The 20,621-nt window shown below is 47.5% G+C and overlaps 1 protein-coding gene across 1 annotated transcript in view; it reads right to left on the bottom strand.

Annotated features, from left to right (window-relative positions):
• The window catches only part of LOC139266022 (segment polarity protein dishevelled homolog DVL-3), a 205,149-nt gene that overhangs the window by 183,142 nt on the left and 1,386 nt on the right, over positions 1 to 20,621 (bottom strand). The gene's annotated exons all lie outside the window — the stretch shown is intronic.

Below are 20,621 nucleotides of genomic sequence, written 5' to 3'. Positions count from 1 at the left end.
TCAATCGGCCAAAACCCTACGGAAACCCTACAGACAACACATCTGATTTTAGGGGTGGTAGATATACGCAAACCTCATTTTTTTTGTGTGTGTTTTGATGCTCATCCTGAGGATGGTTAAGGTGTTAAATCAATGCAATTTTTTTCTCATTAAGGTCAGAGATGCTGCTACTGAGAACTGGAGAACCATCTCATTGCAGGCAATACACAGCCCAGGGCAGGTACAGCACGGGGTTAGATAGAGAGTAAAGCTCCCTCTACACTGTCCCATCAAACACTCCCAGGGCAGGTACAGCACAGGGTTAGATACAGAATAAAGCTCCCTTTACACTGTCCCATCAAACACACCCAGGGCAGGTACAGCATGGGGTTAGATACAGTGTAAAGCTCCCTCTACACTGTCATAGAAACATAGAAAATAGATGCAGGAGTAGGCCATTCGGCCATTCGAGCCTGCACCGCCATTCAATGTGTTCATGGCTGTCCCATCAAACACTCCCAGGGCAGGTACAGGATGGGTTAGATACAGAGTAAAGCTCCCTCTACACTGTCCCATTAGAACAACATAAGAATTGGAGCAGGAGTTGGCCATTTGGCCCCTCGAGTCCACTCTGCCATTCAATCAGATCATGGCTGATCTTTTACATCAACTCCACTTTTCTGCACTATCTCCATATCCCTTGATTCTCTTAATATCTAAAAATCTATCGATCTCTGTCTTGAATATGCTCAATGACTGAGCCTCCACAGCCCTCAGGGGTAGAGAATTCCAAAGATTCACCACCCTCTGAGTGAAGAAATTTCTCCTTATCTCAGTCCTACATGGCTGACCCCTTATTCTGAGACTGTGACCCCTGGTTCTAGACTTTCCAGCCAGAGGAAACATCCTCCCTGCATCTACCCTGTCAAGCACTGTAAGAATTTTGTATGTTTCAATGAGGTCACTGTTATATATGTGGACTTGTATTTACTCTGTATAGACACCAGAGGGCTCATTCCCGGAGTCCCAAGGGATCCCACAATCCCTTGGGAGCACAGGTATTCAAGAAGGCTTCACAGGTTGGAGAGGCAATCTGGAGACCTGCAATAAAAGACTACGGTCACACTTTACTTTGAGCTCACAGTGTTCAGTCTGACTCTTTCTCCATACACAACAATCACCTCTCATTCTTCTAAACTCTAGAGAATATAGGCGTAGTCTGCTCAATCTCTCCTCATAGGACAATCCCCCCATCCCAAGAATCAGTCTGGTGAACCTTCGTTGCACTCCCTCTATCGCAAGTGTATCCTTCCTCAGAAAAGGAGGCCAAAAGTGTACACAATACTCAGGTGCGGTTTCACTATGTAATTGCAGTAAGACGTCTTTACTCTTATACTCAAATCCTCCTGCAATTAAGGCCAACATATCATTTGCTTTCTTAATTACTTGCTGTACCTGCATGTTAACTTTCAGTGATTCGTGTACAAGGACACCCAGGTCCCTCTGAACACCAACATTTCCCAATCTCTCACCATTTAAAAAATACTCTGCTTTTCTATTTTTCCTACCAAAGTAGATAACCTCACATTTTTCCACTTTATATTCCATTTATAATGTGAGCTTTATAAATGAAGGGAGCTTTCGACCACATATCTGCAGCACAACTAACACCGCCTATTTCCATCTCCGTAACATTGCCCGTCTCCGTCCTTGCCTCAACTCATCAGCTGCTGAAACCGTCATCCATGCCTTTGTTACCTCTAGACTTGACTATTCCAACACACTCCTGGCTGGCCTCCCACATTGTACCCTTCGTAAACTAGAGGTGATCCAAAACTAAGCTGCCCGTGTCCTAACTCGGACCAAGTCCCTCTCAACCTTCACCCCTGTGCTCGCTAATGTACAGTAATGGAGGTTACAGGTCTGTCACTGTATAACACTGGGGTACAGTACTGGGGGGTACAGATCTGGCAGCATGTTGTGCTGTGAGAACAGTTTGAGAGGATGAAACTGCAACCATCTGTATTTATATAGCACCCTAAATGTAGTAAAACATTTCCAGGAGTGATTATCTGACAACATATGGCACTGAGCCACATAAGGAGATACTGGTCAGGTAACCAAAATCGTGATCAAAGATGTAGGTTTTAAGAAGTATCCTAAAGGAGTAGAGGTGGAGAAGCAGAGAGGTTTAGGGAGACAATTCCTGAATCTAGGGTCTTGGTAGCTGAAAGAACGGCCGCTAATGATGGCGTGATTAAAATCGGGGTTATGCAGGAGGCCAGAATTGGAGGAAAGCACAGAACTCGGAGGGCTGCAGGGATGGAGGAGATTACATAAGAACTTAAGAAATAGGAGCAGGAGTAGGCCATTTGGCCCCTCGAGCCTGTTCCGCCATTCAATGAGATCATGGCTGATCTGATCATGGACTCAGCTCCACTTCCCTGCCCGCTCCCCATAACCCTTTACTCCCTTATCGCTCAAAAATCTGTCTATCTCCGCCTTAAATATATTCAATGACCCAGCCTCCATAGCTCTCTGGGGCAGAGAATTCCATAGATTTACAACCCTCGGAGAAGAGATTTCTCCTCAACTCAGTTTTAAATGTGCAGCCCCCTTATTCTAAGACTATGCCCCCTAGTTTTAGTTTCCCCGATGAGTGGAAATATCCTCTCTGCAGCAACCTTATCGAGCCCCCTCATTATCTTATATGTTTCAATAAGATCACCTCTCCTTCTTCTGAACTCCAATGAGTATAGGCGCAACCTACTCAACCTATCCTCATACGGCAACTCCCTCATCTCTGGAATCAACCTCGTGAACCTTCTCTGAAATGCCTCCAATGCAAGTATATCCCTCCTTAAATACGGAGACCAATACTGTATATAGTACTCCAGGTGTGGTCTCACTAACACCCTGTACAGTTGTAGCAGGACTTCTCTGCTTTTATACTCCACCCCCCTTGCAATAAAGGCCAACATTCCATTTGCCTTCCTGATTACTTGCTGTACCTGCATACTAACCTTTTGTGTTTCATGCACAAGGATCCCCAGGTCCCTCTGTACAGCAGCACTTTGCAATTTTTCTCCATTTAAGTTATAATTTGTTTTCCTATTATTTCTGCCAAAGTAGATAACCTCACATTTTCCCACATTATACTCCATCTGCCAAATTTTTGCCCACGCACTTAGCCTGTCTATATCCCTTTGCAGATTTTTTGTGTCCTCCTCACAATTTGCTTTTCCACCCTTCATTGTATCATCAGCAAACTTGGCTACATTACACTCGGTCCCTTCATCCAAGTCATTAATATAGATTGTAAATAGTTGAGGACTCAGCACCGATCCCTGCGGCACCCCACTATTTGCGAACCGAAAAATGACCCATTTATCCCAACTCTCTGTTTTCTAGTTAGTTAGCCAATCCTCTATCCATGCTAATATATTATCCCCAAGCCCTGAGCTTTTATCTTGTGCAGTAACCTTTTGAGAGACACCTTATCGAATGTCTTCTGGAAATCCACCCTACTCGTTTCATCCTCAAAGAACTCCAGCAAATTTGTTAAACATGATTTCCCTTTCATAAAACCATGCCGACTCTGCTTGATTGAATTATGCTTTTCCAAATGTCCTACGACTGCTTCCTTAATAATGGACTCCAGCATTTTCCCAACGACAGACTTTAGGCTAACTGGTCTATAGTTTCTTGCTTTTTCTCTGCCTCCTTTTTTTAAAATAGGGGCGTTACATTTGCACTTTTTCAATCTGCTGGGACCGCCCCAGAATCCAAGGAATTTTGGTAGATTACAACCAAAGCACCCACTATCTCTGCAGCCACTTAAGACCTGAGGATGTAAGCATTCAGGTCCAGGGGACTTGTCTGTCTTTAGTCCCAGTATTTTATCTAGTACTACTTCATTAGTGATAGTGATTGTATTAATTTCCACCCTACCTATAAACCCCTTGATTATCCACTATTGGGATGTTTTTAGTGTCTTCTACTGTGAAGATCGATACAAAATATTTGTTCAACGTCTCTGCCATTTCCCTGTTCTCCATTATTAATTCCCCAGTCTCATCCTCCAGGGGACCAACATTTACTTTAGCCAATCTTTTCCTTTTTATGTACCTGTAGAAACTCTTACTATCTGTTTTTATATTTCATGCTAGTTTACTTTCATAATCTACCTTCTATAAAATCGGGGTTGTGCAGGCGGCCAGAATTGGAGGAAAGCACATAACTCAGAGGGGTGCAGAGATGGAGGAGATTACAAAGATAGGGAGGACGAGGCCACGGAGGGATTTGAAAACATAGATAAGAATTTTTAAATTGAGCCATTGCCGGACTGGGATCCAATGTAGGTCATCGAGCACAGGGGTGATGAGTGAATGGGACTTGGTGCGAGTTACGACATGGGCAGCAGAGTATTGGAGGAGCTCAAGTTTACGGAGGGTGATGGGTGGGCAACACTCAATCTAACCCGTGCTGTACCCGCCCTGGGACTGTTTGATAGGACAGCGTAGCGGGAACTTTACCCTGTATCTAACCCGTGCTGTACCCGCCCTGGGACTGTTTGATGGGACAGCGTAGCGGGAACTTTACTCTGTATCTAACCCGTGCTGTACCTGCCCTGGGAGTGTTTGATGGGACAGTGTAGAGGGAGCTTTATTCTGTATCTAACCCGTGCTGTACCTGCCCTGGGAATGTTTGATGGGACAGTGTAGAGGGAGCTTTATTCTGTATCTAACCCGTGCTGTACCTGCCCTGGGAGTGTTTGATAGGACAGTGTAGAGGGAGCTTTATTCTGTATCTAACCTGTGCTGTACCTGCCCTGGGAGTGTTTGATAGGACAGTGTAGAGGGAGCTTTATTCTGTATCTAACCCGTGCTGTACCTGCCCTGGGAATGTTTGATGGGACAGTGTAGAGGGAGCTTTATTCTGTATCTAACCCGTGCTGTACCTGCCCTGGGAATGTTTGATAGGACAGTGCAGAGGGAGCTTTGCTCTGTATCTAACCCGTGCTGGACCTGCCCTGGGAGTGTTTGATGGGACAGTGTATAGGGGGCTTTACTCTGTATCTAACCCCATGCTGTACCTGCCCTGGGAGTGTTTTATATATTCAAGTTTGCTTACGATACAAAGCTAGGTGGGAATGTAAGTTGTGAGGAGGATGCAAAGAGGCTACAAGGGTATATAGACAGGCCAAGAGTCTGGGCAAGAACGTTGCAACAACTGTATTTATATAGCGCCTTTAACATAGTGAAATGTCCCAAGGCGCTTCACAGGAGTATTATGAGATTAAAAAAATTTGATACCGAGTCGCATAAGTAGCAATTAGCGCAGGTGACCAAAAGCCCGGTCAAATAAGTATGCTTTAAAGACGTCTTGATGGAGGAAAGAGAGGTAGAGAAGGGGAATGGATTAGGCAGAGAATTCCAGAGCTTGGGGCCTAGGCAACAGAAGGCACAGCCACCAATGTATTACGTTCCTAACACAGATGAGGCTGCTCATAGGGAGGTTAAAGTAACTGTGATCTCAGTCTTTAATAAGACACTTCAGAGTGAGGAACAGGCCTTAGGGGCCGGCTTATATACAGTGCTCCCAAGGGATGCTGGGATCCCTCGGGTCGTCAAGGGATAAGCTCCCTGGTGGCGGAACATGGGAGTGCATGCTTTACATATACACAACACAATGGTTGAGTGATTATAATCAGGGATGCTCAAGAGGGCAGAATTAGAGGAGCGCAGGCATCTCAGGTGGGTGGGGGAGGGGGGGGGGGAGGGGGAGGGGTATGGTTGTGGGGCTGGAGGAGATTAGAGAGGTAGGGAGGGGCGAGGTCATGGAGGGATTTGAAAACAACGATGACAATTTTGAAATCAGGGTGTTGCTTAACCGGGAGCCAATGTAGGTCAGCGAGCACAGGGGTGATGGGTGAGTGGGCCTTGTTGCAAGTTAGGACATGGGCAGCTGAGTTTTGGATCACCTCAAGTTTACGTAGTGTAGACTGTGGGAGGCCAGCCAGGAGTGAGTTGGAGTAGTCAAGTCTAGAGGTAACAAAGGCATGAATGAGGGTTTCAGCAGCCGAAGAGCTGAGGCAGGCAATAAGATTCAATAAAATCATGGGTGATATTCGATCTCAACTCCACTTTACCGCCTCATAAGGGAATCAAGGGTTATGGGGAGCGGGCAGGGAAATGGAGCTGAATCCATGATCAGATCAGCCATGATTTTATTAAATGGTGGAGCAGGCTCGAGGGGCTAGGTGGCCTACTCCTGCTCCTATTTCTTATGTTCTACACTGTCCCATCAAACACTACCATGCGGGTACAGCACGGGTTAGATACAGAGTAAAGCTCCCTCTACACTGTCCCATCAAACACTCCCAGGACAGGTACAGCACGGGTTAGATACAGAGTAAAGCTTCCTCTGTAATGAGAAAGGACTAATTAGAAATCTTGTTGTGCGAGGCCCCTTGGGGAAGAGTGACCATAATATGGTAGAATTCTTTATTAAGATGGCGAGTGACACAGTTAATTCAGAGACTAGGGTCCTAAATTAAGGAAAGCTAACTTCGATGGTATGAGACGTCAATTGGCTAGAATAGACAGGCAAATGATACTTAAAGGGTTGACGGTGGATAGGCAATGGCAAACACTTAAAGATCACATGGATGAACTTCAACAATTGTACATCCCTGGCTGGAGTAAAAATAAAACGAGGAAGGTGGCTCAACCGTGGCTAACGAGGGAAATTAAGGATAGTGTTAAATCCAAGGACGAGGCATATAAATTGGCCAGAAAAAGCAGCAAACCTGAAGACTGGAAGAAATTTAGAATTCAGCAGAGGAAGACAACGGGTTTAATTAGGAGGGGGAAAATTGAGTATGAAAGGAAGCTTGCTGGGAACATAAAAACTGACTGCAAAAGCTTCTATAATACATGAAGAGAAAACGATTAGTGAAGACAAACATAGGTCCCTTGCAGTCCGATTCAGGTGAATTTATAATGGGGAACAAAGAAATGGCAGACGAGTTGAACAAATATTTCAGTTCTGTCTTCACGAAGGAAGACACAAATAACCTTCCGGAAATACTAGAGGAACAAGGGTCTAGTGAGGAGGAGGAACTGAAGGAAATCTTGATTAGGCGGGAAATTGTGTTAGGGAAATTGATGAGATTGAAGGCCAATAAATCCCCAGGGCCTGATAGTCTGCATCCCATAGTACTTAAGGGACTGGCCATCGAAATAGTGAATGCATTGGTGATCATTTTCCAACAATCTATCGACTCTGGATCAGTTCCTATGGACTGGAGAGTAGCTAATGTAACACCACTTTTTTAAAAAGGAGGGGGAGAGAAAATGGGGAATTATAGACCGGTTAGCCTGACATCAGTAGTGGTGAAAATGTTTGAATCAATTATTAAAGATGAAATAGCAGCGCATTTGGAAAGCAGTGACAGGATCGGTCCAAGTCAGCATGGAATTATGAAAGGGAAATCATGCTTGACAAATCTTCTGGAATTTTTTGAGGATGTAACTAATAGAGTGGACAAGGGAGAACCAGTGGATGTAGTGTATTTGGACTTTCAAAAGGCTTTTGACAAGGTCCCACAAAAGAGATTGGTGTGCAAAATTGAAGCACATGGTATTGGGGGTAATGTTCTGATGTGGATAGAGAACTGGTTGGCAGGCAGGAAGCAGAGAGTCGGGAAAAACGGGTCCTTTTCAGAATGGCAGGCAGCAACTAGTGGGGTGCTGCAGGGCTCAGTGCTGGTACCCCAGCTATTTACAATATACTTTAATGATTTAAATTAAGGAATTGAGTGTAATATCTCCAAGTTTGCAGATGACAATAAGCTGGGTGGCTGTGTGAGCTGTGAGGAGGACACTAAGAGGCTGCAGGGTGACTTGGACAGGTTAGGTGAGTGGGCAAATGCATGGCAGATGCAGTATAATGTGGATAAATGTGAGGTTATCCACTTTGGGGGCAAAAACATGAAAGCAGAATATATCTGAATGGCGGCAGATTAGGAAAAGGGGAGGTGCAACGAGACCTGGGTGTCATGGTACATCAGTCATTGAAAGTTGGCATGCAGGTACAGCAGGCGGTGAAGAAGGCAAATGGTATGTTGGCCTTCATAGCTAGCGGATTTGAGTATAGGAGCAGGGCGGTCTTACTGCAGTTGTATAGAGTCTTGGTGAGACCTCACCTGGAATATTGTGTTCAGTTTTGGTCTCCTAATCTGAGGAAGGACGTTCTTACTATTGAGGGAGTACAGCGAAGGTTCACTAGACTGATTCCCGGGATGGCAGGATTGACATATGAGGAGAGACTGGATCGACTGAGCCTGTATTCACTGGAGTTTATAAGGATGAGAGGGGATCTCATAGAAACATATAACATTCTGACAGGACTGGACAGGTTAGATGCAGGAAGAATGTTCCCGATGTTCTGGAAGTCTGGAAGTCCAGAACCAGAGGACACAGTCTAAGGATAAGGGGTAAGCCATTTAGGACTGAGATGAGGAGAAACTTGTTCACTCAGAGAGTTATTAACCTGTGGAATTCCCTACCGCAGAGAGTTGTTGATGCCAGTTCACTGAATATATTCAAGAGGGAGTTAGATATGGCCCTTGCAGCTAAAGGGATCAAGGGGTATGGAGAGAAAGCAGGAAAGGGCTACTGAGGTTAATGATCAGCCATGATCTTATTGAATGGTGGTGCAGGCTCGAAGGGCCGAATGGCCTACTCCTGCACCTATTTTCTATGTTACACTGTCCCATCAAACACTCCCAGGTCAGGTACAGCACGGGTTATAGAGTGTTACCCTCCGTAAACTTGAGCTCCTCCAATACTCTGCAGCCCCTTACCCATCACCTCCTGTGCTCGCTGACCTAATTGGATTCCGGTCCGACAATGGCTCAATTTAAAAATTCTCATCCATGTTTTCAAATCCCTCCGTGGCCTCACTCCTCCCTAGCTCTGTAATCGCCTCCATCCCTGCAACTCTCTGAGTTATGTGCTTTCCTCCAATTCTGGCCTCCTGCACAACCACAATTTTAATCACTCCATCATTAGCGACCGTTCCTTCAGCTGTCTCAGCCGTAGAATCTGGAATTGTCTCCCTAAACCTCTCTGCTTCTCCACCTCTCTCTACTCCTTTAGGATACTTCTTAAAATCTACATCTTTGATCATGATTTTGGTTTCCTGACCAGTATCTCCTTATGTGGCTCAGTGCCATATGTTGTCAGACAATCACTTCTGGAAATGTTTTACTACATTAAGGGTGCTATATATATGCAGACAGTTGCCGTTTCATCCTCTCAAACTGCTCCCACAACACAAGACGCTGCGGCTATACAGTGACAGACCTGTACCCACCAGTACTGTACCCCAGTGTTATACAGTGACAGACCTGTACCCACCAGTACTGTACCCCAGTGTTATACAGTGACAGACCTGTACCCACCAGTACTGTACCCCAGTGTTATACAGTGACAGACCTGTACCCACCAGTACTGTACCCCAGTGTTATACAGTGACAGACCTGTACCCACCAGTACTGTACCCCAGTGTTATACAGTGACAGAGCTGTACCCACCAGTACTGTACCCCAGTTTTATAGTGACAGACTTGTACCCACCAGTACTGTACCCCAGTGTTGGAGAGACCTGTACTGTAGCCCGATGTTATACAGTGTAAAACCTGTACCCAGCAGTACTGTATCCCAGTGTTATATAATGACAGATCTGTACCCACTGGTACTGTACCCCAGTGTTATACAGTGACAGACCTGTGCCCACCAGTACTGTACCCCAGTGTTATACAGTGAGACCTGTACCCACTGGTACTGTACCCCAGTGTTATACAGTGACAGACCTGTACCCACCAGTACTGTACCCACCAGTACTGTACCCCAGTGTTATAGTGACAGACCTGTACCCACCAGTACTGTACCCCAGTGTTATACAGTGACAGACCTGTACCCACCAGTACTGCACCGCAGTGTTATATAGTGACAGACCTGTACCCACCAGTGCTGTACCCCAATGGTATACAGTGACAGACCTGTACCCACCAATACTGTACCCCAGTGTTATACAGTGACAGACCTGTACCCACCAGTACTGTACCGCAGTGTTATACAGTGACAGACCTGTATCCCCAGTACTGTACCAGTGTTATACAGTGACAGACCTGTACCCACCAATACTGTACCCCAGTGTTATACAGTGACAGACCTGTACCCACCAGTTCTGTACCCCAGTGTTATACAGTGACAGACCTGTACCCACCAGTACTGTACCGCAGTATTATACAGTGACAGACCTGTATCCCCAGTACTGTACCAGTGTTATACGGTGACAGACCAGTACCCACCAGTACTGTACCCCAGTGTTGATGGATGGCCTTTTGCTGGGCTGGGGTGTTGCTGAGATGGTGGCGGGTAACATGCTGCGGAATGCAGTCAAGGACACTCGTGTCAAAGGCAGAGTCTCGATTAAGGAGATATTAGAAGTGCTCCTTACAGCAGGTCCTTACTCCTCGGTGTCCTTGATGAGTGTCTCCCCGTTCTTGGCTAGCAGTGGGGTGGGGCCTTGGGTGTTTGGGCCATATGTGGACTTGACTGCGGTGAAGAATCCTCGCACATCATGGCTGTCGGCCAGCTGCTGAGTCTCCTGCGCTTTCTCCATCCACCATCCATTCTTCTGGTCGCAAGTTTTTCGTTGGACCTCAGCCTTACGCCGTCTGTAAAGCTGCTTTGCTGCTCCCGAGTTGGGTTGCTGTTTTATGTTCAGAAATGCCGTGCACTTGCGATTTATTAGCTCTTGGATCTCCTGGTCATTCTCATCAAACCAGTCCTGGTGTTTCCTGGTTAAGTGACCGAGCGCCTCTTCGCAGGGACTGGTTATGGTGGCCTGGAGGGCAGACCAAGTGCTGTGGGCATTCTGCGTCTTGGGGTCATCGACGGTTGCCAGGTTGGCAGTGAGGCGCTCGCTGTATAGGGCTCTCTTAGCTGGATCGAGTGCCCTTGCATTGATTTTTCTGCGACACTGCTTCTGTTGCCGTCGCCGCTTTGGGGCTATATTAATATTGATGATGAAACGGATTAGGCAGTGGTCCGTCCTGGAGTCGTCGGCTCCCGTCATGACCCAGGAAATGCGTCAGCGCAGCCTTTGGTCGCCTGAGGAAGAGAGTGTTCGAAGATCAGACCCTCAAATCTGGCACCAAGATCATGGTCTACAGCACTGTAGTGATACCCGCTCTCCTGTATGGCTCAGAGACGTGGACCATATACAGTAGACACCTCAAATCGCTGGAGAAATACCACCAACGATGTCGCCGCAAGATCCTGCAAATCCCCTGGGAGGACAGACGCACCAACGTCAGTGTTCTCGATCAGGCCAACATCCCCAGCATCGAAGCACTGACCACACTCGACCAGCTCCGCTGGGCAGGCCACATTGTCCACATGCCCAACACAAGACTCCCAAAGCAAGCGCTCTACTCGGAACTCCTACACGGCAAATGAGCCACAGAAGCGCAGGTGAAATTTTTCAAAGACATCCTCAGAGCCTCCTTGATAAAATGCAACATCCCCACCGACCCCTGGGAATCCCTGGCCAAAGACCGCCCTAAATGGAGGAAGAGCATCCGGGAGGGCGCTGAGCACCTCGAGTCTCATCGTCGAGGGCATGCAGAAAACAAGCGCAGGAAGCGGAAGGAGCGTGCGGCAAACCAGTCCCACCCACCCTTTCCCTAAATGACTGTCTGTCTGTCCCCCCCTGTGACAAAGACTGTAATTCCCGTATTGGACTGTACAGTCACCTAAGAACTCACTTTTAGAGTGGAAGCAAGTCTTCCTCGATTTCGAGGGACTGCCTATGATGATGATGATGAGGACCCCCAGTGTTAATGACAGACCTGTACCCTCCAGTTCCACTCCAGCGGGGAGCTTACTGACGGAGGTGGAGCATGGCAGCGAGAAAGATTAAGAGGAGGGTTGGGGCGATGACGCAGTCCTGTTTGACCCCGGTCCGGACATAGATTGGATCTGTGATGGATCCGTTGGTAAGCATCACGGCCTGCATGTCGTCGTGGAGCAGGCGGAGGATGGTAACGAACTTTTGGGGGCATCCGAAACGGAGGAGGACGCTCCATAGACCCTCGCGGTTGACCGTGTCAAAGGCCTTTGTAAGATCGAAAAAGGCTATGTATGAGGGCAGGCGCTGTTCCCTGCAGCTGTCGCGCTGCAAAGATCATGTCCGTTGTGCCCCGTAGGGGGCGAACCAAACTGTGACTCCGGCAGCAGAGAGAGCGTGCAGCAAACCAGTCCACCCATCCCTTCCCTCAACGACTAACTGTCCCACCTGTGACAGAGTCTGTGGCTCTTATATTGGATGGTTCAGCCACCCAAGAACTTACTTCAGGAGTGGAAGCAGTCTTCCTCGATTCCGAGGGACTGCCTATGATGATGACCCTCCAGTACTGTACCCCAGTGTTATACAGTGACAGACCTGTACCCCCCAGTACTGTACCCCAGTGTTATACAGTGACAGACCTGTACCCACCAGTACTGTACCCCAGTGTTATACAGTGACAGACCTGTACCCACCAGTACTGTACCCCAGTGTTATACAGTGACAGGCCTGTACCCACCAACACTGCACCCCAGTGTTATACAGTGACAGACCTGTACCCACCAGTACTGTACCCCAGTGTTATACAGTGACAGACCTGTACCCACCAGTACTGTACCCTAGTACTATACAGTGACAGGCCTGTACCCACCAGTACTGTACCCCAACCCCAGTGTTTTCATGGCAGCCCTGTACCCACCAGTACTGTGCCCGTGTTATACAGTGACACACCTGTACCCACCAGTATTGTAGCCCAATGTTGTACAGTGACAGACCTGTACCTACCAGTACTTTACCCCAGTATTATACAGTGACATACCTGTACCCACCAGTACTGTGCCCGTGTTATACAGTGACACACCTGTACCCACCAGTATTGTAGCCCAATGTTGTACAGTGACAGACCTGTACCTACCAGTACTTTACCCCAGTATTATACAGTGACATACCTGTACCCATAGTACTGTACCCCAGTATAATACTGTGACATACCTGTACCCACCAGTCATGTACCCCAGTGTTATACTGTAATAACCTGTAACCTCCAGTACTGTATCCCAGTGTTATACTGTGACACACCTGAATCTCCCAGTACTGTACCCAGTGTTACACTGTGACACACCTGTACCCACCAGTACTGCACCCCAGTGTTAAACAGAGATAGATCTGCACCCACCCAGTACTGTACCCCAGTGTCTTGAGTAACAGACCAGTATTATACACAACACAAGAACACTTGAAATAAGAGCAGGAGTAGGCCACATAGCCCCTCGAGCCTGCTCCGCCATTTAGTAAGATCATTGCTGATCCAATCAGGTCCACTTCCCTGCCCGCTCCGCATAACCCTTTATTCCCTTATCGGTTAAGAAACTGTCAATCTCTGTCTGAAATTTATTCAATGACCCAGCTTCCACAGCTCTCTGAGGAAGCAAATGCCACAGACTTAAACCTCAGAGAAGAAATTTCTCATCGCAGTTTTAAATGTGCGGCCCCTTATTCTAAGATTATGCCCCCTAGTTCTAGTCTCCCCTATCAGTGGAAACATCGTCTCTGCATCTACCTTAAGCCCGTTCATAATCTTGTACGTTTTGATAAGATCACCTCTCATTCTTCTGAATTCCAGTGAGTAGAGGCCCAACCTACTCAACCTTTCCTCAGAAGTCAAACACTCATCTCCAAAATCAACCTAGTGAACCTTCCCTGAACTGCCTCCAAAGCAAGTATATCCTTTCGTAAATATGGAAACCAAAACTGCACGCAGTATTCCAGGTGTGGCCTCACCAATACCCTGTATAGCTGTAGCAAGACTTCCCTGCTTTTATACTCCATCCCCTTTGCAATAAAGGCCAAGATACCATTGGCCTTCCTGATCACTTGCTGTACCTGCATACTATCCATTTGTGTTTCAAGCACAAGTACCCCCAGGTCCCGCTGTACTACAACAGTTTGCAATTTTTCTCCATTTACATAATAACTTGCGCTTTGATTTTTTTTCTGCTAAAGTGCATGACCTCACACTTTCCAACATTAGACTCCATCTGTCAAATTTTTGCCCACTCACTTAGCCTGTCTATGTCCTTTTGCAGGTTTTTTGTGTCCTCCTCACACATTGCTTTTCCTCCCATCTTTGTATCGTCAGCAAATTTGGCTACGTTACACTCAGTCCCTTCTTCCAAGTCGTTAATATAGATTGTAAATAGTTGGGGTCCCACTACTGATCCCTGCGGCACCCCAATAGTTACTGATCGTCAACCAGAGAATGAATCATTTATCCTGACTCTCTGTTTACTGTTAGTTAGCCAATCCTCTCTCCATGCTAATATATTACCCCCAACTCCGTGAACTTTTATCTTGTGCAGTAATCTTTTATGTGGCACCTTGTCAAATGTCTTCTGGAAGCCCAAATACACCACATCTACTGTTTCCCCTTTATCCACCCTGTTCATTGCATCCTCAAAGAATTCCAGCAAATTTGTCAAACATGACTTCCCCTTCATAAATCCATGCTGACTCTGCCTGACTGAATTTTGCTTTTCCAAATGTCCTGCTACTGCTTCTTTAATAATGGACTCCAACATTTTCCCAACCACAGATGTTAGGCTAACTGGTCTATAGTTTCCTGCTTTTTGTCTGCCTCCTTTTTTTAAATAGGGGCATTAAATTTGCAGTTTTCCAATCTGCTGGGACCTCCCCAGAATCCAGGGGGTTTTGGTAAATTACAACCAATGCATCCACTATCCCTGCCGCTACTTCTCTTAAGACCCTAGGGTGCAAGCCATCAGGTCCCGGGGATTTATCTGCCTTTAGTTCCATTATCTTGCTGAGTACCACCTCCTTAGTGATTGTGATTGTGTTAAGTTCCTCCCCCCCTATAGCCCCTTGACTATCCACTGTTGGGATATTGTTAGTGTCCTCTACCGTAAAGACTGATACAAAATAATTGTTCAGCGTTTCTGCCATCTCCATGTTCCCATTACTAATTCCCCGGTCTCGTCCTCTAAGGGACCAACATTTACTTTCGCCACTCTTTTCCTTTTTATATACCTATAGGAACTCTTGCTATTGTTTTTATATTTTGTGCTAGTTTTGTTTCATAGTCTATCTTCCCTTTCTTAATCAGTTTTTGTGTCATTCTTTGCTGGCTTTTAAAAGCTTCCCAATCGTCTGACCTCCCACTAGTTTTGGCCACTTTGTAAGCCCTTGTTTTTAATTGGATATCAGTTATCCACAGATGGCTATCTTTTCTATTACACTCTTTCCTGCTCACTGGAATATATTTTTCTTGAGAATTGTGAAATATCTCCTTAAATGTATGCCACTGTTCATCAACCGTCCTACACTTTAATCTATTTCCCCAGTCCACTTTACCCAACTCTGCCCTCATACCTTTGTACTCTCCTTTATTTAAGCTTAGTACGCTGGTTAGAGATCCAACTTTCTCACCCTCCGTCTGAATTTGAAATTCAACCATGCTATGGTCACTCATTCCAAGGGGATCTTTTACTAGGAATTTCTTTATTAATCCTGTCTCATTACACATGACCAGATCAAAGATAGCCTGCCCCCTGGTTGGTCCCATTACACACTGCTCAAGGAACCCATCTCTTATGCACTCTGAACTCTTCCTCAAGGCTATCCTGACCAATGTGATTGTCCAATCAATATGGAGGTTAAAATCAGCCATGATTATTACTGTTCCATTTTTACAAGCCCCCACTGGTTTATGCTCCGACCAACAGAGTTACTACTGTTAGGGGGCCGAAAGACTACGCCCATCAATGACTTTTCCCCCTTATTATTCCTTATCTCCACCCAAACTGTTTCAACATCCTGATCATTTGAGCCAATATCGTTTCTCACTATTGCAGTGATTCCATCCTTTATCAACAGAGCTACCCCATCTCCTTTTTGTCTGTCCTTCCGGACTGAATATTTAATTCCAGGTCCTGGTCACCTTGCAAACACGTCTCTGTAATGGCTATCAGACCATACCCATTTGTATCTATTTGAGCTACCAACTCATATTTTGTTCCGAATGCTACGGGCATTTAAACAAATAGCCTTTAAATTTGTTTTTTTACCCTTTTTTCCTGCTTGTTTCCTCTGTCCTTCAAACTCACTTTCTTTATTTTTGCTTTCTAATTCCAGCTTTACTCCCATCCGGACTGAATCTATTCTCAGATTCCCATCCCCCTGCCAAGCTAGTTTAAACCCTCACCAACAGTGTTATACAGTGACAGACCTGTACCCACCAATTACTGCACCCCAATGTTATACAATGACAGACCTGTACCCATCAGTATTGTGGCCCAGTGTTATAGTAGCAGACTGGTACCCACCAGTCCTGTACCCACCAGTACTATACCCCAGTATTATACAATGACAGACATGTACCCACCAGTACAGTCCCCGAGTGTTATACTGTAACAGTCCTGTACACACCATTATTGTACCCCAGTGTAAAACACTGACACACCTGTACCCACCAGAACTGTACCCGTGTTATACAGTGACAGACCAGTACCCACCAGTACTGTAACCCAGTGTTATATAGTGACAGACCTGTACCCAGTAGGACTGGACCCAAGTGTTATACAGTGACAGACATGTACCCACCAGTACCATACCCAGGGGCAGCACGGGCCAGCCCACTCTGCAATACATGTGTGCACCAGGTCTGTGCAGCAGAGCAGGTCTCCAGTCATCTTGGGTAATCCTTGCCACTGGACCAAGACCTAGCTCTGTCAAACCCGTCTGGTGGCTGGTGTGCAATGGCCACCACGTGTTAAAAAAAAATTCACACACAGGCATCTTCCACCCTTCAGGATGTAGTTTGGGTCCTTCATTGAAACACCTGTGAACTCGTCCTTTTTTTGGGCGTGGTAGCAAGTCATCCTCGTTTTGAGGGACTGCCTATGATGATGACCCAAGTGTTATATAGTGACAGACCTGTACCCACCAGTACTGTACCCCAGTGTTAGTGTCAGACCTGTACCACCAGTACCGTACCCCAGCCTTATACAGTGACAGAACTGTACCCACCAGTACTGTACCCCAGTGTTATACAGTGACAGACCTGTACCCACCAGTACTGTACCCCAGCGTTATACAGTGACAGAACAGTACCCACCAGTACTGTACCCCAGTGTTATACAGTGACAGACCTGTACCCACCAGTACTGTACCCCAGCGTTATACAGTAACAGACCTGTACCACCAGTACTTTACCCCAGCGTTATACAGTGACAGACCTGTACCACCAGTACCGTACCCCAGTGCTATACAGTGACAGACCTTTATCCACCAGTACAGTACCCCAGTAACAGATCTGTACCCACTAGTACTATACTCCAGCATTATACAGTGACAGACCTGTACCCACCAGTACTGTACCCCAGTGTTATAGTGACAGACCTGTACCCGCCAGTATTGTACCCCAGCGTTATACAGTGACAGACCTGTACCCACCAGTACTGTACCCCAGTGTTATACAGTGACAGACCTGTACCCGCCAGTACTGTACCCCAGCGTTATACAGTGACAGACCTGTACCCACCAGTACTGTACCCCAGTGTTATACAGTGACAGACCTGTACCACCAGTACTGCACCCCAGTGTTATACAGTGACAGACCTGTACCCACCAGTCCTGTACCCCAGTGTTATACAGTGACAGACCTGTACCCACCAGTACTGTACCCCAGTGTTATACAGTGACAGACCTGTACCCACCAGTCCTGTACCCCAGTGTTATACAGTGACAGACCTGTACCCACCAGTACTGTACCCCAGTGTTATACAGTGACAGATCTGTACCCACCAGTACTGTACCCCAGCGTTATACAGTAACAGACCTGTACCACCAGTACTTTACCCCAGCGTTATACAGTGACAGACCTGTACCACCAGTCCGTACCCCAGTGCTATACAGTGACAGACCTTTATCCACCAGTACAGTACCCCAGTAACAGATCTGTACCCACTAGTACTATACTCCAGCATTATACAGTGACAGACCTGTACCCACCAGTACTGTACCCCAGTGTTATAGTGACAGACCTGTACCCGCCAGTATTGTACCCCAGCGTTATACAGTGACAGACCTGTACCCACCAGTACTGTACCCCAGTGTTATACAGTGACAGACCTGTACCACCAGTACTGTACCCCAGCGTTATACAGAGACAGACCTGTACCCACCAGTACCGTACCCCAGCGTTATACAGTGACAGACCTGTACCCACCAGTACTGTACCCCAGTAACAGACCTGTACCCACCAGTACTATACTCCAGCATTATACAGTGACAGACCTATACCCCCCAGTACTGTACCCCAGTGTTATACAGTGTCAGACCTGTACCACCAGTACTGTAGCCCAGTGTTATAGAATGCAAGACGCTCACCCTCTCACCAGGACCCCAAGTTTGGAAGGCTTGCTTCTATGACTGTATTGTGGGGTTGGGTGAGCATTGTGCAAGTGACCACTGGGGAAATTTTACACATCCAATACACGTTATTGAGATCCCAGTGGGTAAGAAAAAGGAAGCTTCACACTCTCAGGCAAATATCGTGACATCCCGCAAGTCTGTGAAGTTCTCCGTTTTACTGGAATTACCACTGAAGCTACACATAAAACGACTCGTCATTATAGAAACAGAAAATGCTGCAGATGGAGAGCGGCTGTGTCAGTGCCAGAGCCAGGTCAATGCCTGGGGTGCAGCCTCTTCAACACACGTGGTGAGGAAGGGCACTTGCTGGGCTATTAAGTTCTCTTTTCTGCCTGAATGAAGTACCTTGGGGAAGTATTTATTTCTGAATGAAAAGGCTGTATCAGAGAAGCTGTGGGTTCAAGTCCCGCTCCAGAGAGTTCACCACATAAATCTAGGCTGACACTCCCAGTGCAGTGCTGTGGGAGAGCTGCACTGTCAGAGCTGCCATCTTTCGGATGAGACGTTAAACCGAGGCCCGGTCTGCCCTATCAGGTGCATGTAAAAGATACCATGGCACTATTTCGAAGAAGAGCAGGGGAGTTATCCCCGGTGTCCCGGCCAATATTTATCCCCCAACCAACAGAACAAAAACAGATTATTTGGTCATTATCACCGTGCTGTTTGTGGACTGTTCAGCCATCTGAGAACTCTTTTTCAGGGTGGAAGCAAGTCTTCCTCGATTTCGAGGGACTGCCTATAATGATGATGCTGCTGTTTGTGGGAGCTTGCTGTGCGCAATCTGGCTGTCGCATTTCCCACATGACAACAGTGACTTCAAAAGTACTTCATTGGCTATGAAGTGCTTTGAGTCATTAGGTGGTCATGAAAGGCCTTATAGAATAGCAAGTCTCTCTTTCTTATGTGGATGGGAGTCACCAATTCTGAACTGTAATCACTCCTATGAAGCGCCTTTGGGACGTTTTGCTTTATTAATTTGCTATATAAATGCAAGTTGTGGCATTTCCCAGGCTGAATGTTGGTGAAAGTGCAGCGACTGGAGTGTTGCAGAGTGTGCAGTGACTGAGATTGGAGCTAACACTGTGGGCCCAGAGCTGTCAGACTGAGATCCTGCTGCAGGCCCCAGCCACACTGCTGGCAATCCCAGTCCCTGCAAACACCTCCTCTCCCGGGAATGCCAGGCTCCAGCTGCCGGGAATATTCCGCTCCATTAAAAATATATTCAACTTCCAACAAAACAGCCCGACACGAAGAGCTTCCGCCATTTTCCCGGCCTGCTGGGAGTTGGGGAGAGGCCCCGGGGCCAGGGTTTCATCTCCAGGCCGCGGCCAAGGGCCACGTCTCGACCCTTAGTCGGGGGAGAAGACAGTCCGGGGGGAGAGGAGGGTCTGGGCAGAGAGGAGGGGAGGGGAAAGATGAGGATCAGGGGAGACGGGGGGGGGGGGGGGGGGACGAGGCGGCAGAAAGAAGAGGGTTTGTGGCGGGGGGGGGGGAAAGAGAGAGGGGGCTCGGGGGTGGGGGGGGGGGAAAGAGAGAGGGGGCTCGGATGGCGGGGGGGAGGAAGATGGAGGGAGGGAGGGAGGGGGAAAGGAGGGAGGGAGGGAGGGGGAAAGGAGGGAGGGAGGGAGGGAGGGGGAAAGGAGGGAGGGAGGGAGGGAGGGGGAAAGGAGGGAGGGAGGGAGGGAGGGAAAGGAGGAGAGGGAGGGAGGAGGGGAAAGAGGAGGAGGAGGAAGGGAGGGAGGAAGAGGGAAGGGAGGGAGGGAGGGAGGGGAGAATAGAGACGGAGGGGAGGAGGGGGAAAGGAGGGAGGGAGGGAGGGGGAAAGGAGGGAGGGAGGGAGGGGGAAAGGAGGGAGGGAGGGAGGGGGAAAGGAGGGAGGGGGAAAGGAGGGAGGGGGAAAGGAGGGAGGGGGAAAGGAGGGAGGGGGAAAGGAGGGAGGGGGAAAGGAGGGAGGGGGAAGGAGGGAGGGGAAAGGAGGGAGGGGAAAGGAGGGAGGGGAAAGGAGGGAGGGAGGGAGGGGAAAGGAGGGAGGGAGGGAGGGGAAAGGAGGGA

The sequence above is a fragment of the Pristiophorus japonicus genome, chromosome 6 (genome assembly GCF_044704955.1).
Source record: "Pristiophorus japonicus isolate sPriJap1 chromosome 6, sPriJap1.hap1, whole genome shotgun sequence".
Taxonomy (NCBI): Eukaryota; Metazoa; Chordata; class Chondrichthyes; family Pristiophoridae; genus Pristiophorus; species Pristiophorus japonicus.
Note: the sequence above shows the minus strand (reverse complement) of the source record. Positions and strands in the feature narration are given on the sequence as shown.